General features: G+C 47.5%; 1 protein-coding gene across 8 annotated transcripts in view; it reads left to right on the forward strand.

The window, feature by feature from the left end:
- nav3 (neuron navigator 3) overlaps positions 1 to 21,938 on the forward strand; it is a 302,596-nt gene that overhangs the window by 75,313 nt on the left and 205,345 nt on the right. The gene's annotated exons all lie outside the window — the stretch shown is intronic.

The raw sequence follows: 21,938 nt of genomic DNA on the forward strand, positions 1-21,938 counted from the left end.
TTGGCAACGACGGGTCTGATCCATATCAAAGAGTTTCTTTTTCAATGTCATCGCAAGAGTTTTATCAAGAAGTTACATTCATTAGGTCACACCGGGCCAGCAACATTATTCTAACTGAGCCTTAAAGAGTTTGGGGAAAACCTCCAGAGTTGATACCCCGAGTAGAAGAATCGGCATCAGGAGAGAAATAGTTTGATCGAGTCAGCACCTCAGTTCACCGCAAAGTATCTCAAAGCTACTCGCATTGATATTTAATGTAATATTCAGGTCCCTGGAGGAGGCTTCATTTCCACTTGCTCTCACAATGTTCATATTCTAATTGGTAAATTATCAGTCCACACAAGAATAATGATATTTCCTAGAGAATGAATAGCTTCAATTGTGATAGTCCATCTTTAGACACCTAGAAAATGTATAGAAGTTTAAGTGCACATGTGGAATCTTTTCTCATGAATATTAAACGTGAAAGTTAAACTTATCTGGACTGTTTTTTGTCTATTTGAGTGTTGTGGCTTTGAGGAGAGCAGACATAAGTTTCAGTTCAGTTCTCCGCCTGAATGGATAAGTACCTCATACAGCTCCGCTTTAAAACACCCAAACTGTCCTTTCATGATGGATGAATGCTGAGCACACACGAGATGAACCTTGTTGATTTCAGTCAAGACATTTTCAGCTCCACAGCTGGGAAGAAACCAAGGACACTTGTTGGTTTTGTCTCTTTACAAACGAACACTCCAGCCTTGAACCCCAGCCTTTCGCTGTAAACATCAGTGATGCACCTTGCACGTGGAGTAGCCTTGAGTTAGATGTTTCACAACATTATCAGTGAAAAAGAAGCGGCTGCTTCTAAGGACCGGCATATTTGAAGGTTATACTTACAGTCGTTATGGAGGAAGAGCTGGCAGCCTGGGCAGACCAGATTGAAGGGCCACATATGAATTAAATGAAAGCACTAAATCTGGCGTTGACGGCGTCTGCCATTGCCTCTCGAGCTACACAACGGCAACGTACATGAACCTGCCCGATAGAGCGTGACCGCATGCAGCGTGCCAGCAGACAAACCAACACTGCAATCAGAGGAGTGGCAGGCAGACTGACAGAGGAGAGAAAACAGCAATGTGATTATGAGCAGCGCCTCCGATGGGGAGCCGGGGGACTGGCTGCTCCCGCCAGGAGGAGCTCACCACATGTCCCGCACACATCACCTGGAGGCAGCGTGCAGGTGACCCACCAGGCCGCTTATTGTTGGTGTAAAGGGATGTGTTAGAGGAAAAGTCTCAAGCAGACATGAACCGGCTGACCGGCAGAAAGCCAGACCAACAGGCGAGCAGGTAGCTGGGAAACAAGTTCTCCTCTTGCAAGTCGAGCAGGCGCAAAGTCTCCTGCATCTCTCAGGTTGTTCATTGGTGCTTGACAAGAATCTTTCCTGCACAGCTCATTTTGTTATATTCCTATTGGTTAAGTTGTCCTAAACATCAACACCTAGTGGCGTTGCAGAGGGGGAACACGGCTCTATGAAACTCAAAGACACCCCGCGTCACAGAGGACTTTAATTTCCCTGTACAAACGTCTCCCCCCTTCTTCCTCCTCCCTTTAACCGGTGAGGGTGAGTGCTTCTGACAGAGCCTTTGCTTCCTCTGGTCGCTCTGCCGTCTGCGCCTCCTGATCGGCAGAGACGGGGCCAAAGTGAGACAAGCTCCTCACTTCAACACCACCAACTCCCTTTCACGTCTCGTCAGTCTCTCTCTCTGTCTCTGTCTCTGTCTCTCTCTCTCTCTCTCTCTCTCTCTCTCTCTCTCTCTCTCTCTCTCTCTCTCTCTCTCTCTCTCTCTCTCTCTCTCTCTCTCTCTCTCTCTCTCTCTCTCTCTCTCTCTCTCCTTTGTCCCTCACCATCATATCACACCTTATCTGCCTCGTATGTATAAACACTGGAGGCTTTCACATTGTACACTAGTGCATGTGAAGATGTGCCTGCGTGTGCATTATTCATGTTTTGGAGTTATTTGTTATGTAATATGTTACATGTAATACATATGTGCTCAGCGGCATTGCCATTTGGGGACAAAGTGATAAGACAACAACATTGTAGGGTTCAGACTTGGATATTGTTTTGGGTTAAGTCAAAGTGAAGTTGAGGGGTGTTGTGGTTGTGGTTTAACTTCCTGTGAGGAACTCTGAATTGGCTTTGAAATAGTCTGAATGTAATAGTGAGGCCTCTGCATGATGATGAACATGAGGTTTGCTAAAGGGACTCTGAAACATTAACGCCTTTGTCCACACACACGACCGCCAATATCAACACAAAGTGAAAGTTCCTCGTTTTAGGTTGCCGGTGAGAGTCCAGGGACGAAATGCAAGTCAATCAACAGAAGCAATCTAGTTCGTGCAGATGCAGAAACTTACTGGACGCTTGAGTTTTTCAGATACACATATACAATTAATATAATGCTTTGACACAAACACATTTATTTTACTGCATTAATTCTCCGTCCGTCTCTGTGTCTCATAACCCAGCCTCTCCTCTTCTACCCTCCTCTCCTCTTCTTCATTTTCATCTGCTCCTCTCCGGCTATCTAATGAGTGAGCATCAACAGCCCCCACTGAGTCCCCGTTCTTTGATCTGATGTGAGCTCTCTCTCGCCGCTCACACTGCTGCCGTGAATTGTAGATTCAGATAAACACAAATAAAGGCAGAGTTGTAATTTTCCCTCCACCTCTCTCCCTGCTGTCGCCGCCTCATCAGCAGTAAACACCCCGTGTTGATCCAGGCGGCTGTCACTCATTCACGTGGGGGATGTAGCTCATGCTCTCGTGCGATTGGTCGGTTTAAACCCATTGATTGGTGCTCGCTCTGCCAGGTTTGGGACCCACACATGTTTCCATTGTGAGTTCTCATGGTCTTTATGCCTCAATGGAGGATTTTATTTGATTTCTGTTTCATTTATAAACATTCAGATGTCAATCCAAACCAGACGTGCGTTATGTGATATCCTAAACTCTGTCTTTACGGGTTACAATTCAGTTCCAGTCACTCATCTCGCCATGGTCTCGTTCTTGTTGTTGTTGTTGTGGGAACCGGTCCCAGGCCTTGAGGCCGACATTTGAGTCCAAGGGTCTGCCAAACATCTACGCTACAACATGTCTTGGCACGGCGGGATGATGTTGGTGGAAGACAAAGTATCTGACCGAGACGCCACTCACTTTTGATGGATTGACAGATTGGCTCGTCCTGACTACAGAGGCCATCAGACTCATCTCAAGCTGTCAGTCTTTGCCTCGCTATCACAGCGCCACGTAGGAGGCAAGTTTATTTGTATAACACGTTTCAGCAGCAAGGTGATTCAAATGGCTTCACATAAAACCATTAAAAACATAATGCAGACTTAAAAGCAGTTAAAAAAAACATGAAAACAGTCACAAAAAAAGCCAAATTAATAAAAGTTGAAGAAATACAATCCAGCAGTGAGCTGCAGCAATTGAATCTGGTTCAATTCAAGGCAACAGCAAACAGAAAAGTATCACTCGACTCTCTGAGCAAACGTTCCCTCGAGCACTTTCTGCATTTCTATATGAAATGAAGCTCTGCTGGAGACCCAGAGACTCTGCAGTCTGACGAGGCCCACCGGAGGCGCGAGGTGGACCAGGAGGGTGATTATAAAGTATAAAGATACAGGAGAGCTCACGCCGCCACTCGGTCTGATTGCTGCACACACACATTCTTTAGCAATCCTTTTCTTTGAAAGGGTGAAATTGTGTGTTCCTCTTGTAGTTTTGACATGACATCTCTAGAAGGGAAGTACTGACTCCACTGGCTGCCAGGTGTGTGTGTGTGTGTGTGTGTGTGTGTGTGTGTGTGTGTCCAGAGGCAGCGGGAGAGATGAGAAGTGCCTCATTCATGCTGACATGCGTGGTCAACGCTCAGTCACCCTGCTATCCTGCAGTGGGTAGGACCATGTCAACAAAGCTATCAGGAGTATATAGTGACGAAATGACACTCTTTCACACACACACACACACACAATGCACAGACAACATTTGAGTATCTTCAAGTTGTTTGCCTTTATTAGACAGAAGACAGTGTCGGGGTGCATGAAAAGCATCAAAGGTCCCACAGTGAGAATCAAACCCAGGGCGTTGTGGTTGTGTGTAACTACCTCGCTACCAAGGCGCTTCGGCATGGTCAGCTGGCCTGAAGTGACACAAAAGCACACACACTGCAGGTCCAAAACACACTGAAGCCTGACACCACACGCTTGTGGGAAAAGACATTTAAATCACATATGGTCATTTAGCAAAAACACACACAGTTGTGTGCGGTGTCCCGTCGTTGGGGGGGAGTAAGGGGGGTCCCTGTGACGGCTCCATATTTCATGGAATAAAGCTTCAATGGGCCTTTTCAGTCCGGCCAGGGTCTGTGCAACCCACCGCTGCAGGTACGCTGTAGCTGTCTGGGGAGACGGCAATAAATTAGACCACATAGTGTTTAATGAAACAATATGAAAATATTGTCTCGCCCTTAACAGCCCTGCAGAAAGGACAGGGGATAAATCATGGGCGGGACGGGGCTGCGGTCGGACATTTCCTACGGCTCACTCCCTCTTACCTCCCACTTATTTCCGCCCCCTGTCCCTCCGCTCTGGCACGCAGTGTAAAACGATCAGTCATCACTCATTTTGTGTCTCGCCGGACAAAGTGGGCGTCGGCGATCGATGCACTCGGCTGGTGACCACTTGAACCTTGAGCTTTGTTTCTTGTCTTCGCTGCAAGATCTATGCTCCCAGCTCACGAGTTAGTACCCCCCTCCTCGGATTAAATATCTCGCGGTGACCTTCAGCCTACACTTTCCAGTATTTTATGGCGGAAAAAACGCTACCAGCAAAACCAAATGAGAGCAAAATGGAATCCTGATACACCATTCCTCATCCTTGAATACCTGAATTCTGCGAAACCTTGATTTTTCCAGACCTCCACTCGGGGATGAAGCTGCAGTCCACTGAGGGATACTGATACTGATTTATAGACGCTGTTATTGCACAGTTAGTTCTCAGAGCGTGGTCACCCTGTTATTCTGGAGCAGGAAAACCCTGACGCTCATCCTGCATTTGAATTTTACTTTTAATTAATTATATTTAAAAATAAAAATACAGATCTTTCAGTGCTGTTTAAATACAAGGTGCTGTGCAAATGAAATCCAAATGCATTTTGGGATGTTCGCTAACCAGTCCCAGGAAGTGCATATGTTATGTGCTGCACAGCTGTGTTTCTGATCATACTGATGTGTTTTTTAACGCTAATGTAATCCATCCACAAGGATTCGACTCTCCTTCTCACACTCCTTCACATTCATGCTGTTAAGTTCATTCATAGCAAATAGCTGCAAAGCCGCACTGCCGCTGGCCACCGATCAGCTCAGGGTGGAGCCTGCAGATGCTGCTTGAGGCAGCAACAAGGTTTCCTAGCTCGATTTTTTCTGTTGGTCCGAGGATACGAACCACCAACCGTTTCCTGGGTGTTCTGTGCACCCCTCGCTGCTGTCATGAGTTTCCAGCTCCTCCTTCCTTCTCACCTCTCATTGTGTGTCACGTCAGGCTGGAGCCATCTCTGATTTACGGAGCGCAACCTCTTTGTTAGAATCCGCCTCTTGTGTTGCTCCCATCATTCTTTTTTTTTTTGGCTTCATCCTGTTTCGGCTCCCAGCATCTGTGCAACATAAGCTCATGCATCTTCGTCTGTTTTCCAAAAATAGCGTCCGTCAGAGGGGAAGAAACCTGCTCCACCCTGATTAGTCGTAACGGCGATCTGGAATGAATCCTCCCTGCAGCAGTAAGACACTTGTACTTGTGGTTCCTTCAAGTGCATCTGTCCGAAGTTATGCTGCATCTGAATGCACTTCAATTCTCAACAGGCCGTTTGTTCTACCTCCTGGCAGCAGAACAGACCTCTACGGCCTTTTTGCGCCGTCAATGTGAAAGATTTCTCATGAATGAATTGTAGCTCTCTTCCCCTTCTGTTGTAAAAATATCATGAGGTCAACATGAATCAATGAACTAAAGGAGCGTGCCAGCTCCGTGGCATCCCATCTGTGCCACGCGGCGGGGGTCTTCTCTCTCAAGGTGGGTCCCGTGACGGGGCCCAGATTGGCAGTGCCAATCGCCAAACGGCGGCGCCAAGCGTCACGTGGGGCGGCAGTCTGTCGCCGTCCCTCAGGCAGTCTGTTTTTCCTCTAGAAAAGCGGAAGCAAGCAGGTTGGAGTTTGAGCCGAATGAAAAAGCGCATATCTGTCCCTCGGCTTGTGTGGAACTCACGATGTGGGTGAACCCAGCTGCTGAGGGAGACTTGGTGCCATGCCTTCAGGCCGCGGTCCAGCTCTAAATAACACGCTGTCCTCTGGGCTCTCTCACCACTTAGCTCGTCTGTCCTGCGATGTCCTGACGCACCAGCCCGACTGCGTCTGTCCTCAGTTCTAATTCCTCTCGTTTTGTGCAGATCTTTCTCTTCATTTCCAGTGTGGCGTCCGTCCTGCAGCAGGAATGAGAATGATTTAATTATGATTGTAACAAGCCTGAGCCTCTGATTCGTTCAGGTTACCGCCCGTCCAGATAGTCCAGATGTGTCAGACATGGTGTGAGCGACTGTCAATCACTGTCCGTCTCAAACTAAACAGACTTTGGAGTTGACGTGCGCACACTACTCGACGGACACTTGGTGCTGAGCTTTGTCTGGGCAGAAAAAAACACCGAGTGCGCCTCAGCACTTTGCCCGCACTCGGACTCGCACACACACCCAGAAACACAAACAAACAGACGGCGAAGCGGGTCTCAGAATAAGAGATGCAGGAAACGAAGCGGCTCTACACAAGGTAACCCGAGACGCCCGCGGTCACGAGGACCGAAAGGAGAGGATCTCCATGCCGCCAGGCCTGACGCGGGGCCTCCGGGCCAAACCAGAACAGGCCTCCCTGCACCTCCTCTATCCCAAATAATCACTGGGCCTCCAAAAACCAGAGAAAATAACTTAATTGGTATGCTATTTGAGTGTTTCTTTTTCCAATGGCGTAGAGCTGCTATAAATTATACATACTGAATTTCTCTCCTACCAGGCGGCTCTCTGCAATCTCAATCAGACTGCACTTTTTTTTTTTTTCTACAATTCTCCGCCTTTCTTTTCCTCGATAGTGGCTGTAAAAAGCCTCGTAGTCTCGACAAGTTAACTGCTTGCTTTCTCGGCACGACGTTGCAATGGCGCAAAAGCAGGCGGCCGAACAGCAGGGGGAAACGCAGCGCCTGTCAAATTAAAGGCGACACAAAGACCCGCTTGTTGAGGAGGGCGGGGTCATGAACTCTGGGTCCTCACGGGGACCGCAGCGTAAATTTGACTCATGTAACCCCCCCATCCTCTCCCTCCCCTCCCGCCGACTCCACCACCACCTTCCTGAAACACCGAGACGTCAAAGAAAACCAGAGAAATTTCCTCGGCCTGTCAGCGGCCATCCGTCTCTCTTATGTGTCCCTAATAGCATCTGACCACAGCAGCAGCGGTGCAGCCGCAGGCTCACATCTGACCGGGTTGGAAAACTCTTTATTACCTCTAACTCTATCCGCCCTTTCCCCCTCCTCCTCCTCCTCCACCTCCCTCCCTCCCTCTCTGTTAAAACCTTCAGGGCAAATGTAGCGTACGAGGATTTCGCCGTCAGGCCCGAGGCCCGGTCTTGTGATGGAGCGGTTCTCTAGCTGTTGTAACCTCTGACCTCTCACCCAGCATGCAGTGAGGCGCCGCGCCGGAGGCGAGTGCAAGCGCCCCGTATTTCATCCTTCGCTTTCATAACCTTGTGCGTCCCGGTCGCTCTCATTAGCTTTGTGAGTCACATCGGGACGTCTCCATCACCCCGGCTCACCTCTCGGGGTTAATTACAAGAAAGGGACACATTTTCATTTTTTCGCTCAATGCTTGCAAAAGCGCTGCGATCGCTTCATCTTCCCTTGAAGAGAAGCACATCATCATCCTGTTGGCTCTTGAAGCAGACGTTACGTGTGTTGTAGGGCTGTCCTCGATCCCTCTGCCTTTATTCTAGTCAGTGAGGTTGCTTGATCGTGTTTTTCTCTCAACAATCAGTGCATTTCAGTGTAACCGGGTCAGCAAGGTTTCAGTTTCACCTCCACGCGACTTATTCAATCCATCTATTCACAACTAAAGGATGGATTCTGCACGGCGACATTGTTCCTTTACCATAATCAGTTGCACACATTTGAGACGCTACACCTTCAGCTTTAATGCCTCGGCCACAAAACAAATGCATCAGTCAGTCGGATTCATTCACCAAATATTTGTTCAGATATTTAGCATTTACATTGAGTCTTCACCACGTAGGGAAGCTGTCGCTGCTTTGTCTTTGCAGAGTTAGAAGTCAACAATGTCCTAGTCAAGTTTTGCCATATGCAATATACAACAATTTCATTAATAACTAATCAGCAGCAAGTCAAGAGTAAAACAATTATTCATGGTAATCGTGCTGAACATTTAATTCTGCCCATTATATTTACTTATGTGCTCGTTTTGACACGTCCTATAATGTCTTAATTCACACCCGTGGACCTATTGACTCATAAAGGCATTTGTTTTATCAACACTTCCATTGTCACCAGTTTTACTTTCATCATCATCATCATTCCCACTTGAATCCCTGTCGTTGATGCAGGACATGCTGTCGACCTGAGCCACAGACCCCGCCCTGTTTGTGCTGTCGTGTGTGTTGATTGATTTGATATTTGATTTGTTGACTGAGGGAACTCCATCCTCATCTCAATGCAGCACCAGCAGACATGAGCATGCAGCGTCTCCGTCGAGCCCTTTCCTCACCTTTTTAGGACAGTTGATAGTTGTGGAATTGTTCCCGAATGGAAAGTCAGCAGAAGAGTTTAGCGCATGGCACACATTCCTGTGCCACGGTTTGAGTATGTGGTTTTGGCCGCAGGCAGCTGAGCCGCTAGTAGACCCTATCATAAGCATTTTTCAGCATTATGTTATCATACTGGGGGGGATTGGACCGTGGTTACTGCTGGAATCAACCAAATATTTACGATGGGCTTTCAGTACGCGGTGAGTGTGTGCTGCTGATAGTGGGAGGTAATGTTAGTCTGAGCAGCAGGAGCAGAAGTAGTGAGTCGTGACGAGGATAAGGAAGCGCAGAGAAACGAGGTCTGCTCGGTAATTGATTCAAATGAGCTTAACTGCTCAAAAAGGAACAAATGATGTGCACTCCCTGCCTGCACACGGTGAATTACTGGTGCGTGTTCACAACGGGCAAAAGTCCGCCTCTCCCCCTGCTTCTCTTTCCCTGAGCAGCGACGGAGCGGCTCTCGCTCCTTGGAGGCGGACCGATGGATTATCAGAATGACCGCCATCCACCTCACAGGGATGACAAGCCTCCAAGGAATAGTCCCACCCATCTTCTTACACTTCAAACCGATCCAATGTAATGTAACCTTTAATTATTGTGTTGTAGCGGTACTGTTCGGGAGGATTTGTTATATTTGGCTGTTTGGCTTTATGCTAAGCTACGTAACTGCCTCCTAGGTTTAAATGACATCTTCTTAAACACTTTGGCAAGAAAGCAAATGTACAAAAAGGATATTGTCAAACTGTTATGTGTAGCCTCTCCAGTTAACATGACAGTATATTGTAGTATATGTATGAAACAAATTCAATATAAATATTTAAATATCATAATAAAATAGGAAACAAGATCCTTCATGTATCTCCCAAACACCGCTCGCTGCCACTCGATGGACTCCAGGTCTGTCTGAAACCCTTTATAGAACCGGCGGTTCAAACCCTCGACATCTCGGTGAAAAAAGACAAAGGAGGATTTATCCAGGCCACCGGCTCCCTCGGCTTATCACAGCGAAGTGCAGAAGAGGCGGCTGACCTTTTTCCCGGCTTTCCTGATCTGCAGCATCCTTCCTCTTCCTTCTGCCGCTTCTGTCTTTGTCTTCTGCTCCCGATAACTCCTCATCCACCACCTTTGTTCCTCCTCCTCCTCCTCCTCCTGGCCTCTACCTCTTCATCCCCCCACCTGTTCTTCAGCCACATCGTCTCCTCTCTGCTCTCTCGTTTGTCTTCTCCGTTAATGGGGTCATCATTTTCTGCCTTTAATTATAAATAGATTCAATATGAGCAATGGACAAAACTCCAACATTCGTCCTCCCATTAGTTGATGAACTCGCAGCTGAAAGCTTATCCTGCTGCACTTGTCACAGCAGATGAAGGCATCTGCTAAACGCCTGTGATATAAATGTAAAATGATGTTAATCTTGCGCTCTGTGGGGAGAAGGAACTGCTCCGCCTCTTCAGCTCATTCTGCAGCTTAACAATCTCCAGCCAAGGTTGGATCCATCACTACGGCCTCGTCTTTGCAGGGGTCTGCCGTGCAGCTGCCGCCTGGCTTCCCCTCCCCATCTCAGACAGAACACTGCCATCTGTTGATGGGTGGGGCTATTACACGTGTGGGGTTGCTCTGCAGGTGAGCGCCGGCGGACGCTCACGAGGCTCCGAGAGCTTCTGGAAGAGTCCAGAGCCGAACACTCAAAATGTTTACACACAGCTGTGAACATGCTATACATACGCATGTATTCTCTGGTGAATGGTAGTTCAACATGTTTTATTTAACTTATTCCAAACGTTCAGTTTTTGCCCTTTTTTTTACCTTTTTAATGGAACAGTTTTAGATCAGCAGGTCGCAACTAATCTTAAAATTGTTGAAGTGTCCTTGAGCCAAGCCCGTTGCATGGCCTCTGCCGTCAGTGTGTCTGTGTGTGATTGTTGACATGTCGTGCAGCGCTTGGAGTGGACAGAAAGCTTCACCTTGAGTCTCATGAACTCGCAGTAACAGTCCTCAACAGTGTGTTAATAGTTTGGCAGAAAGCGGTCGGGGTGTTGAGACACTATTAAAGGGTTCACCCCAATTTAACAATCCATACTTTTCCTCCTGCTGTCGTGTTATTTTTCAATCTAGGTTGTTTTAGAGGGAGTTCCCTATGTTTGGAGATGGAGATGTCTTCACTCCTATATGAAGGAACTATGTGTTCAGCCTGTGGTCCTCAACGTGCCAAAAAAAGCAATCATAACCCGGTTACTCAAGATAAAACACTGTCCTCGTTCTGAGCACTTCCACGTGGAAACTATGCTAAACCTCTGACATAAAAGTTACCTCCTGAAACCCACGAGTATTAGTACACACCAGTAAAAAGTACTTTGCTTATCGCAGTTGCCAGAAAAGACTTGGCCGTCCACGAGGGGAGGGAACAGTGTTTCAGTCTCACTATGACATGTGATGTACGCAGTGTGAGAGAGAGAGAGAGAGAGAGAGAGAGAGAGAGAGAGAGAGAGAGAGAGAGAGAGAGAGAGAGAGCTGCTTGCTTTGGTATTATTCAGGACTACAAACCTTCAAATGAGATGCCTTTTTAAATTAGAACGACATTTGCTGAATTAAGGACAGTTCAACCGCTTCAAAAGTTTACGATTTACTTTCCGATTTGAGTAATGGAACGAGAGAGAGAGAGAGAGAGAGAGAGAGAGAGAGAGAGAGAGAGAGAGAGAGAGAGCTGCTTGCTTTGGTATCATGTCGGGTTGTGGACAGTCACAGGAATGGTGTGATGCAGCTTTCCCAATTCCCCCGTCAGAGGTTTTGTGAGGGAACATCTGACGGGCTGCTGATACACCTCATTCACATCGTTCCCCCAGTGGACCCGATCCATTTCTCCTCTACTCGTCCTAATCAGCCCTTATCTTTAGGATTATACAGCACGTTCTTCTTCTCTCCGCCAAGACTCACAGGAAACGTGTTGCTCATGTTTTCAGGCAGTGTGACCCACAACTCCTACTCCTCTCGGTCAAACTTCTTCTGCTAAGTCTCTTCTGAGAGCCTTTGCAAGTCGCTGCGAGGAGGCGCGTCAGCGAAATCCTTTCATGTCGAACACGGGCTGTTGATATTAAAAGGCTTTGGCAGCGGACAAATGTTCTAATTCCAGGCCGATGATGGGCCGCGAGCCGCTCCAGCGGGGCCGCGGCCTGCGCTTGATGCTCCCTGGCGGTTCGTCCCGTGTGCCGCTCGGGGGCCACACAGGTTCGCGGCGGGCGCATCGGTCGGGGGCCCGGTGCCGATCCGATCCGTCAGGCACCTCGTTAAAGGCCCGGCGTGCGAGCCCGTGCGCCGCGTCCCCGCTGAGCTGCTGCTTTAGCTCCCGATCGGGTTTCACTCGGCCTCCACCGCAGCGCGAGCACGCCGGGCATTCTTCATGCCACAGCTCGAGGAGTGATACTCCAGAGAGGCCTGACTCACAAGTTTTATTGTTCCACTCAAGTTTCTGAGCGATGCCAGCGTATAATCCAGGGCTTTTTATTCCAAGGCCCTGACCTCCCCGCTCCTCTGGTGTGTGTGTGTGTGTGTGTGTGTGTGTGTGTGTGTGTGTGTGTGTGTGCGTGTGTGTGTGTGTTTGAGCCTTCACGTCAGTAAAGTGCTGCGCGTTCACACGGACAGACGATCTGCTTCCATGTCTGCCTTTGGCCTCCACTTGTTCTGCTGTGGTTCACTTCATTCTTACTGAACATGGCTGCCATCTATCTATCTATCTATCTATCTATCTATCTATCTATCTATCTATCCATCTATCCATCCATCTATCTATCCATCTATCCATCTATCTATGTCTTTCTCTGTGTCTTTTCAACCTCTCTCTGTGATTTACTGCGTTGCCTTTTCTCTTTTCCCTCACGTGAAGTTTCCTTCCCTGTGGCCTCTCGTGGTCTCTCACCTCCCCTCCTTACCTCTCTCCCCCCTGACGGTGGCCCCGGCTCTGTTCGGGGTCAGGGTCCCCCGCGCTGTCCAGGTCCACGATAGCCTGAGCTTTACATCTGAGCTGCAGGATGAAGCCAACATCACTGCTGCATGACAGACTTATGTCTTTATTCTTTTCATCCGAGCTCGCTGGCCAAATGCAGGTCTCTGTTTTTATGTAAAAGCAAAAGCACAATATATCCAAACATAAGTTATGTTGGGTTTTTCAGATTGATCTGGTTACTTTTCAGACATTAGGGAGCCAGTTTATTTCCTAAAACCTTCCTGGTCTTTTCCATCTGGGCAGATTTGTAATTTATTTTCTGTGACGATGAAACCATGTGAAAGCAGCGTTAGTCTGACAGGTGGATGGAAACGTAGCTCCTGTCTTAGTTTCACTCCGTCTCCATCGCCCCGGCCTCTCGTCTCCTCGCGCTCCTCCTCGCGCTTTGTTCTCTGTTATCCTGTCACTCTTCACACAGAACAAAACGCATGCTTGATAATACCCTCTCTCTCCCTCCCTGCGCGCATCTCTTTGCCTTTGTTCTTCCATCTCAGTCTCCAGTGTTACTTTATTTTGGGATTCTCTGGCTGGGAGCCGCGTTGTTTCACACGGGGCAGAGGGGCTTTCACCATCTTTGCTCATCTCCGGGTGATTGGCGTGCTCTTTGATCCCCACCGCGATGACCTTGATGTGATTAACACCCACGTTCCAGTACGCATTTGTCATGCGGCGACCATCGTGTCCGCAACACCGGGGACCGGCGTTCTCTGCTGTCATTTCTCACCTTCACAGATGATTCTCACTTTTGGTTTGAGCTGCCTCGTGCTCCCGAGGATTATTTTACTCGTTTTAATGCCGAAGTAACCTTGAAAAAGACCAACCTTTTTCTGTGGTCTAACTTCTTGGGGCCAAAGTTTTTGTTACTTCTTGGGCCATCCTGTATCAAGTGCCAATGTTTGTGCTCAAGCAATTTCATGCTCTGCTTATTATATCCTAAAAAACCCTAAATGATCTCAGCTGGAGGCGTCTGTATCTAAACCTTTACCAAACCGGTTCCGGGTCCTGAAAAGGTCCGTGAGCCCCGCTGGCTGCTCTCAGGTCCACGGGTCGTTACGGCTCGTCAGCAGACAGCAGTCCAGCTTAGCGCATACCTCCAGCGTCGGGGTCAAATGCAGGTCTGGAAAAACCTCTCTGCTCGGTTTGAAATGAATCGTTGGATCAACGCGGGCCCGGGGCTCAGACGGTTAGAGTGCAGCCATTTTGGACCTTGTCTGACAGTGTTTTGGAAAATGGAGAGCCTGGTTTACAAGGGCCACGGCACCCGGTTGGAGGAGGGAAAACTTAAGAATGGACCGCCAGTGTGGTCACACTTACCCCTGGTCCGTTCCCGCCCTGGTCAAAAACACGCCCGGGAACAGGATTTAGAGGACGACCGAGAAAAATGTCCGAAATTCCAACTGCAATTCTTGACACTCTTCCCAGGAGCTGGCATCTGGTGACCGCCGGTAAACGCTCTACTACACATTCCTAGATAGGCTTTAATCGGCCACTTGCCACCTTGAGGGAGTGAGATGTCCCAGTGGACCGAAACCAGTCGGAAAGAATCTGTCTGCAGATGGCAACAAAATGAAAAAAGCTGCAGCTCTCCCAGAAACACCTCCTGACAGGTATTCCCATGAAGAGGAGACGAGTCCAAGAAAGCTTCATTCATAAAGTAGTAGCATTTTCACAAGTCAGCCTCCTGCTTATCCTTCTCTTCAATACTGTTGATGTTTGTAACGCTTCGGTTCGTCCGAACAGAACTGCTGATTAACAGACCGCAGGTCCTATTTGATTGTTGCTTCAAAGAGAGCACTGAGGAAATCAGACCTTTACAGAACAATATACAGAACGTAGCGGTGGGTTTCCTTGGCCTCGCTTCTACCAGAAGGTCTGTGGGTTGAACAACATGGTCAGGAGTAGGGGGCTGCGTTCCCACCCATGCTGCTCTCGTTGTGGAAAAGGACTTGGATAGCATTACATGGTTCAACTTGGACCTGAAGCAGAAATGCCCTCAAACTTCATTTAATGTGATTTATTAGCCGTGCCATTTTTTTTCTCTGATCATGCTTCCTTCAGGGAGTTGTCAAACATTCGTGACCGCAGGCCGCTGTAGGTAATTTATGGGAGTCTCTGACCAGACTTTTCTTTCCAGTGTGGTCTCATCTGTACGGATTAAGCATGAAATTGGACAGTACAGTGGTACAACTACAGTTGAACTCAAAGTCATTGTGTTAGTCCAAGCTCAATGCCAGAGCAGACCGCCACGACTGGGACAAATTAGGGAAACCTGTACAGTGGCAAAGTGATTCAATGTCAGCATTTAGAAATGACGACTTTCTGAAATATCTTTGCTTAGCAACAAAACAGTACAGTTGAAATTACAGATTGATTGTGGTAATGATACAAACTACTGTCAAGGTAAAGCAAGAGACCAGGCAACACTGGGAACACTGGTCTGGTCCCTCTAATCTCCATTTACACACTCTCGGAGTCGGACATACAAGCTCCTTAATCTGAGAACTGACCGCTCTCTTTGTGTCCAAGAATACATGACCACTGTGTTTTATTCTATTGGTTTTATTGCACAGCTTTTAGGATATTTTGACTGTTATGTAAAGTGACTTTGACCTCGTAGAAAAGCACTACATACAAATAAAATGCATTATGTACCAGCAGCACCCCAATGCAGCAGGTTTTTGTGCCCAAAAAATAAGTTTTTATCTAAAATGATGACCTAAAATAAAAAAAAATTAAAGAAACCATGCAGCCCATTGCTTAAAAAACACTGTGAAATGGAGCAGAAGGCTATTTTTCCTATCCTGTTAGCACTTAGCGTGAAGCTAACACCTTTCAGGAAGGGGACAGCACAGTGCTTTAAGTGATATCTGTGCATCTCTATTTGTTTTTTTCCACCACTGCTTATTCCCCCCTGAACGCAGCGTTCTCAGCAGGAACACGTCAGACCCTCGGGCTGCTCCCTGTCCACACAAGTTACTCTGCCTGCCGCTATTGGACAATGTCAAAGAGACCCTGAAGGCAACGCAGCCCCCTCTCTTTTCTCTTTTCCCCTTCATTCTCTCCGTCATTGCCCCAACAAGACCTCGCTCCCACCCCTTGTCCTTCAATCCTCACCCATTCCCCTCGCCACTTCTAATTCATGATCTCATCCGCAGTCAACGCACACGTTCAGGTGTGTGAAAGACTCTTTGTTCACAGTCTATGGAGCCATTGTCCTCCGTTGAACAAACTTAGTTCTCTCTCTCTTCCTCTCGGCTTCCCCTTCAATCGGTATTCCAATCTCAGAGTTGCTCAGAGGAAGGGAGACCTGAGACTCACCTCTCACAAATCTCCACAAATCTTCCGCTCATATTACCAGCAGATGGTTTGGCTCTCATGCCGTCAGACTTCTGCCGGTCCCCGCACTCCGGGAATCTTCACGCTCGCGGCTCAGGAGGAAATCCTGCCTTGACTTTAGTCCCGCGTTATAGGAGTTCACTCATCAATTACGCCGTTGTAAATCCAATCGGCACTGAACTGTGGCAGCTATTAATCACTGAGGCTTTGCAACAGGAGGCCCGCGCTTCTGTTTTTCCCCGCGTAATTGCCGCCTTTTTGGGGATTGGAGGCAAGGTCAATCTGCAGCATCGCTAAACACATGTATTAGAGGAATGAAGCATAGCATTAGAGGGCAGGTGCTACTGTCACGATGACACTTTTATTTGTGCTCAGGTGGAAAAATAATGAAAATTGATGGCTTGTTTTTGTTTTTCGTCTTTTGACAGTGACTCAACGGGGGTTTGGTTTCGAGGCGCCCTCTGTCAAAAGCCGCCGCCTCAGGGTGTGTGCGTAAGCATCCACCGCCGCCGCTGCCTGTGGTTGATGTGTGTACATTTTTGGAGGGAGTCTGCGCGGTCAGGCTGAGGAAGGAGCGACTACTGAGCTGATTTAGATCGGCCTCATGCTGCTGCTGCGCTCAGCCTGTTTGTGCTGATGAGATAACACACGAGCCGCGCCGCAAACACACCCCTCCCCGTCCAGCCGAGGGTCGTGAGCTCTGATCTCGGTCCGAACGAACGCTGTGAAAAGTGATTAGCTTTGTTCCATCCAGAGCTTGTTTGCTTCCCATCGAAATCCAATCAGTCATCCTTTTAGCAGCATTTATCAGCATTCGCTCCCCGCAACCTTCAGTTGGTTAATTGGATTGGAGGCAGGACAAAACGAAAGCGATTCACGGGGGAAACGCAGCACAAAAAGCAAAGATAGGTCGGAAATTAAATTGGAGATTCAGGTTCATTATCTTCAGTGGGACGGGATGAGCCCTGAATTGTAAGCTGTTTCAGTGAGGTGTGTCAGAGGGAAGTCGCCTAAATAACTATTTACACACCGTACCCTGTGTGTGTGTGTGTGTGTGTGTGTGTGTGTGTGTGTGTGTGTGTGGGTTGTCTTGCAGGTGTTGCAACCCCTCTCCCAATTCCCGCACCCATCAGATTTTCTTCCCGCCTCGCCACATGCATGTCACCCGGCGGTGCGGTGCGGGCCCTCATGCTGTCGCCCCGTCAGGGCCTCTGGAGAATGAAACATTAATCTCCTCACCGATATTGGAAATGTAAGCCGGGAGAAATACAAGATCTGATTTAGATTTAGAGTAGGTTGTTATAGCATAATCCAGATGATCCTGGATTGAGCCTGTTGCCCAAATGAACAAAGTGAAGTGCAATCTCCGACCTGGCTCAAGGTGCTGTGAGCAGGCTGATATCGTGAATATGATATCATCGGAAAGAAGGTGCTCCAATGATTGCTTAAATCCATTTGGCAAGTCCCTCCATGTTTCTTTTTCTCCTCCCATATCATATTCAAGATTAAAGATTCAAGATATTGTCATGCACAGATAACAGTTACTCCGTACAATGAAAAGCTTATTTTGCTTGTTCCTCTTTACACACAGAATTACTTTACTTTAAAAATAATAAGAATACAAAAAAACATTGCTATAAATGCTACTACTATAAGGAAATATGTAAAATAAGGCAGACAAATATGACAACAGTATTGCACATCGGTTTCAGGGAGTGTATAAAGTGCTCTATGCATTGGTACAGATATACCCAGTGTCATGGAGTCACAGCACCTGGCCCTGCAGGTAGAAACTGTTCATCATCTCGTGGTCCTTCAGACTCCTGCAGCGTCTGCCTGACGGCAGGAGAGGAAGAGTCTGCATGTTGCACGATGTCCTGGAGCCTGACTGAGACACTTCCTGTTGGTTTGTTCCTGTAATTTCTCATGTATATCATCATCAGGAATAATAATAACTAATGTTGCCTAACTCAAGCTTGCAAATCCAGCCAAAGTGCAGCAGGAGCTGAGCGACCTAACAACTGCTACATTGGTATCAAATCCCAGCCGACAGCCATTGATTTTCTTCTGTCCTGTATAAAGTTTCAGGTCAGGCGTTTGAGTCGGCGCCTCATTGCTTTTATTATCTCACCTCCAAGCTTATGGTTGCAACATTAACACTATTTTGACACTTCCTCCTACCTGCCATAAGTTTAATTCCCCGACTGTTCCTCTTTGTCAAATAGTTTCCCTCTTCACTTCTGGCTGCTTTTCCTTATTTCTCCTTTTTTTTGGTGTCTGCTATCTGTCTGTGGGAGAGGAAGCTGAGCTGGAGCGGACCAACAGCCTCGAAGCTGTTTTCTCAGAAACAGAGCGATGTTGTTATCGTGTGTGTTGCTAGTTTTCATGTCTACAGATAGTGGTTGTCGTTCCCCTCTGCATAATTATCCTTCATGGGTGCGGCATATTGTTATTTCTTAAAAGCGCTAAGCTCTATTGCCTCTCTCTCTCGGCTCTCAACATGGTGACAGCTGAGCCGGCAGCTAACGGTGCTAACGAGAAAAAAGCCCTTAGTGTTTATCTGAAGGGGGACTGGTCTGCTTCACTTCCACGACGTCGCCGGCGTTCATCAGCTGTTACCACCGAGAGCAGCGGCCGTCAACACGAGCGCCCAGAGAAGCTTTTATTACACGAGGGGAAGGCGACTTCATTCCCTTTCTGCTCCATATCTTTACTTAGACAGTTGCTCACCGCGATATAATGCTCTGAATATTGTACAGAGAACTTTTTAAATACATACAAATCTTGTTCATTAGTCCAATGAAAAAGCAACGTTTGGTTGTAATGATGATGTAATCTAATCCTAAATCGCACCTCCTCCATAAGCTATGACGATGACTTCTGGTAGCTGGAGAGAGGATGTCGCTGCGTTGGCATTAAACCCCGCGAGGACCTCTCGGGGTCCCTGGACAGCAGGTCACGCATCACTTTAATAATGGAGGAGGGCAGCTTATCTGCAGCCTGACCTCAAACGTCTTGTAACCACCAGGGGGGGGTGTGGAGAGGGGCGGCGGTCATCTGGGTGGGAGACGGGTCCCACTGTGTGGAGATCAAAGGGATTAGTGTGGTTTGTGTTCACCTTCATGCGATTAGCGGCGCGGAGCTCCACTTGCTTTGTGTGTCTGTTGGGTGGCTTTTGAAATGGCCATCATGGTGTCGTGTCGTGCAAAGAGTTTGTTGCCCGTGTTCTCGCTCACGCTGGCTTCAAATGCACAAAGACCAGAGTACAAGTCCAACATGTAAAAGCAGGGCAACTCCTTCATTCATGGGAATGAAATCCATCTGCTCTTCGGCTCTATGACAGAATCCGTTTCATAGTTTACACAAAATCCATCTGAATCATTCCCTATATATATATATATATATATATATATATATATATATATATATATATATATATATATATATATATATATATATATATGTATATAAAATATGGGTCAAGCTCTAAATGAGTTGCAGGCCCTCTTCATTTGGAGCACATGTGACAAAAGTCCCAGCTGCATTTTCTGGAGACGGTAAATATTGTAATAGGTCAGTCGTAGAAGAGCTGAAGTTGAGATCATTCCTTGGTTTTCGTTTAGCGTCGTGCGCTTGATGAAAGGCTTACGAAACACATGCTGGTGAATGTGCACATTGATTTATGAACGTATCTAGGAGGGTCATTGCATTATTAAACGGACGAAGGCTAAGCAGGGTTTGTGTTCTCATTTTGCTTTTAAACATTGACGCTGCTGAAGGCCGGGGCCAGCGTGACGCCACGGGATTACAAACTGCAAAACAAAAGGGCACCACTGTTTTAACTATTCATGTGTTCACTCAGTTCATGAGCTCACTGCTCGACAGAGGGAGAACATAATGATACACATTCATAAAGAATGAGCCTGCAGCGCCTTTCAGCCTGGAGCTTCTGATAGCTGCACAGTGACCAACACAATGACTCAGGAAAGTTCAATAATCCATTCATCTATCAAAAGAAAGTTAAAATGCCAAATGTTTTTATTCAGAGCTTTGAAACACTTAGGATGTGTTTACTTTCTTTTTCTCCTCTGTGGCCGAATTGTATGACATCATCTTGACTTTCAAGAAATTGTGATTTTGTGCTTTTTTCCCCTCTCTAATCCATGACATTTTTATTGATCGATTACCAATGATGGAAAGTGTTTCAGGGAAAGCACAAGATCTATTTTTTTCTCCTGCTGCTGCAGCGAGAGTTGATTCAGAAGTTTGCTGCTGGCCACGAAGAACAAAGAGCGGCCGGTGCAGTATGTAGGTCAGGTCGAGTGTGTGCGTGTGTGTGTGTGTGTGTGTGTGTGTGTGTGTGTGTGTGTGTGTGTGTGTGTGTGTGTGTGTGTGTGTGTGTGTGTGTGAGAGAAAGGGAGAGACTTTGACTCCTGAAGTACTTTTAATGAAATTGAACAAAACCTAAGGGATGAGTAACTAAAAATACCGTCAAACCTCTCCCCAGTTGCAGCAGTGTGAGCAGGTACAGGACGAGTGTGATGGCCTGAGTGGAGCCACAGAGCAACCAGCATGGAGGATGCACTGTTTGTACAATAACAATGACTCACATGCCTGTGTGTAATATGAGAAAGATCACGCGGGTGTGATTCCTCACTCGGTCTCACGTCCTCATTTTTCTTAGCTGGTATAGACGGTTACTTTTTCATCGATAACCAAGCGCAGTCAGATCATTCCTCTTGCTTTCTGTTTGGTTGCAAAGGGCTTTCAAACATCTTTAGAGACAGAATCTTGGATGTCATTAAATCAAGACTCATGAGGACGTCCTCCTGGGCTTTGGGAAACGACATTGTTCACGACGTGCTGACATTTGAAAGACCAAACGACGACTGTATTAAGGAGCAAAGAGTGGACAGATCACTCAACAAAGAACATGATGATGGTTCAAAGTGCCTTAGCTGTCAATAACTAGGTATTCGGACCTGTTTCCCCAACGTGTGTGTGTGTGTGTGTGTGTGTGTGTGTGTGTGAGAGAGAGAGACAGCGACAGGGGGACACATTTGTATTTACCTGTCTTTGTTTTGCCATTGTCTGTCAGCATCTATGGTCTGTGTTTATCATCTGCCTGTCTGCGTACAGGCGATGTGTCAGCGTCTTGTTTATTCAGTGTATCAGTGTGTGCACGTCTCTGTGTGCACACGATGTCTCTGCAGCCCGAAACCAATCCCCTGCTGCTCTCATTAGTATTTTGAGAGAGGCGACCCCGGGCGAGAGCCAGTCGCCCTGTAAGTGATGCTCAGAGAATCTCCTCCCCATTTTGCATGTGTCAAAACACACACACAGACACACACACACACGCACACACCCCTGCTCATCCTTTCCTCCAGCAGACATGGGATTCTGAAAAAGTTGTGAGAAGAGCTCCTATTGGATGCCAAAGTCATCTAAATCATGTGGCTGTGATGACTGATTGAAACTGAATAATCACCAGCAACCCTGTTTTCCAGAGCAGCATCATCATCATCATCATCATCATCATGCAGCCGTACACTGAAGCGAGGTGCCAACGCTCTGAAATCAGTGTCTGCTTCATCAAACCGCCTGTTCGGAGCGCTCTCGTCTTCTCCTCCACCTCTCTGAGTCTTCTGCCTGAGCAAATGGATCAGCCCTGCTCCCGTGGCGGCGCGGCGGTGCCGCTGCCGAGTG

Source organism: Clinocottus analis, unplaced genomic scaffold (genome assembly GCF_023055335.1).
Source record: "Clinocottus analis isolate CAN_PGR_092001 unplaced genomic scaffold, fCliAna1.0.p SCAF_20, whole genome shotgun sequence".
In the NCBI taxonomy this organism is placed as follows: Eukaryota; Metazoa; Chordata; class Actinopteri; order Perciformes; family Cottidae; genus Clinocottus; species Clinocottus analis.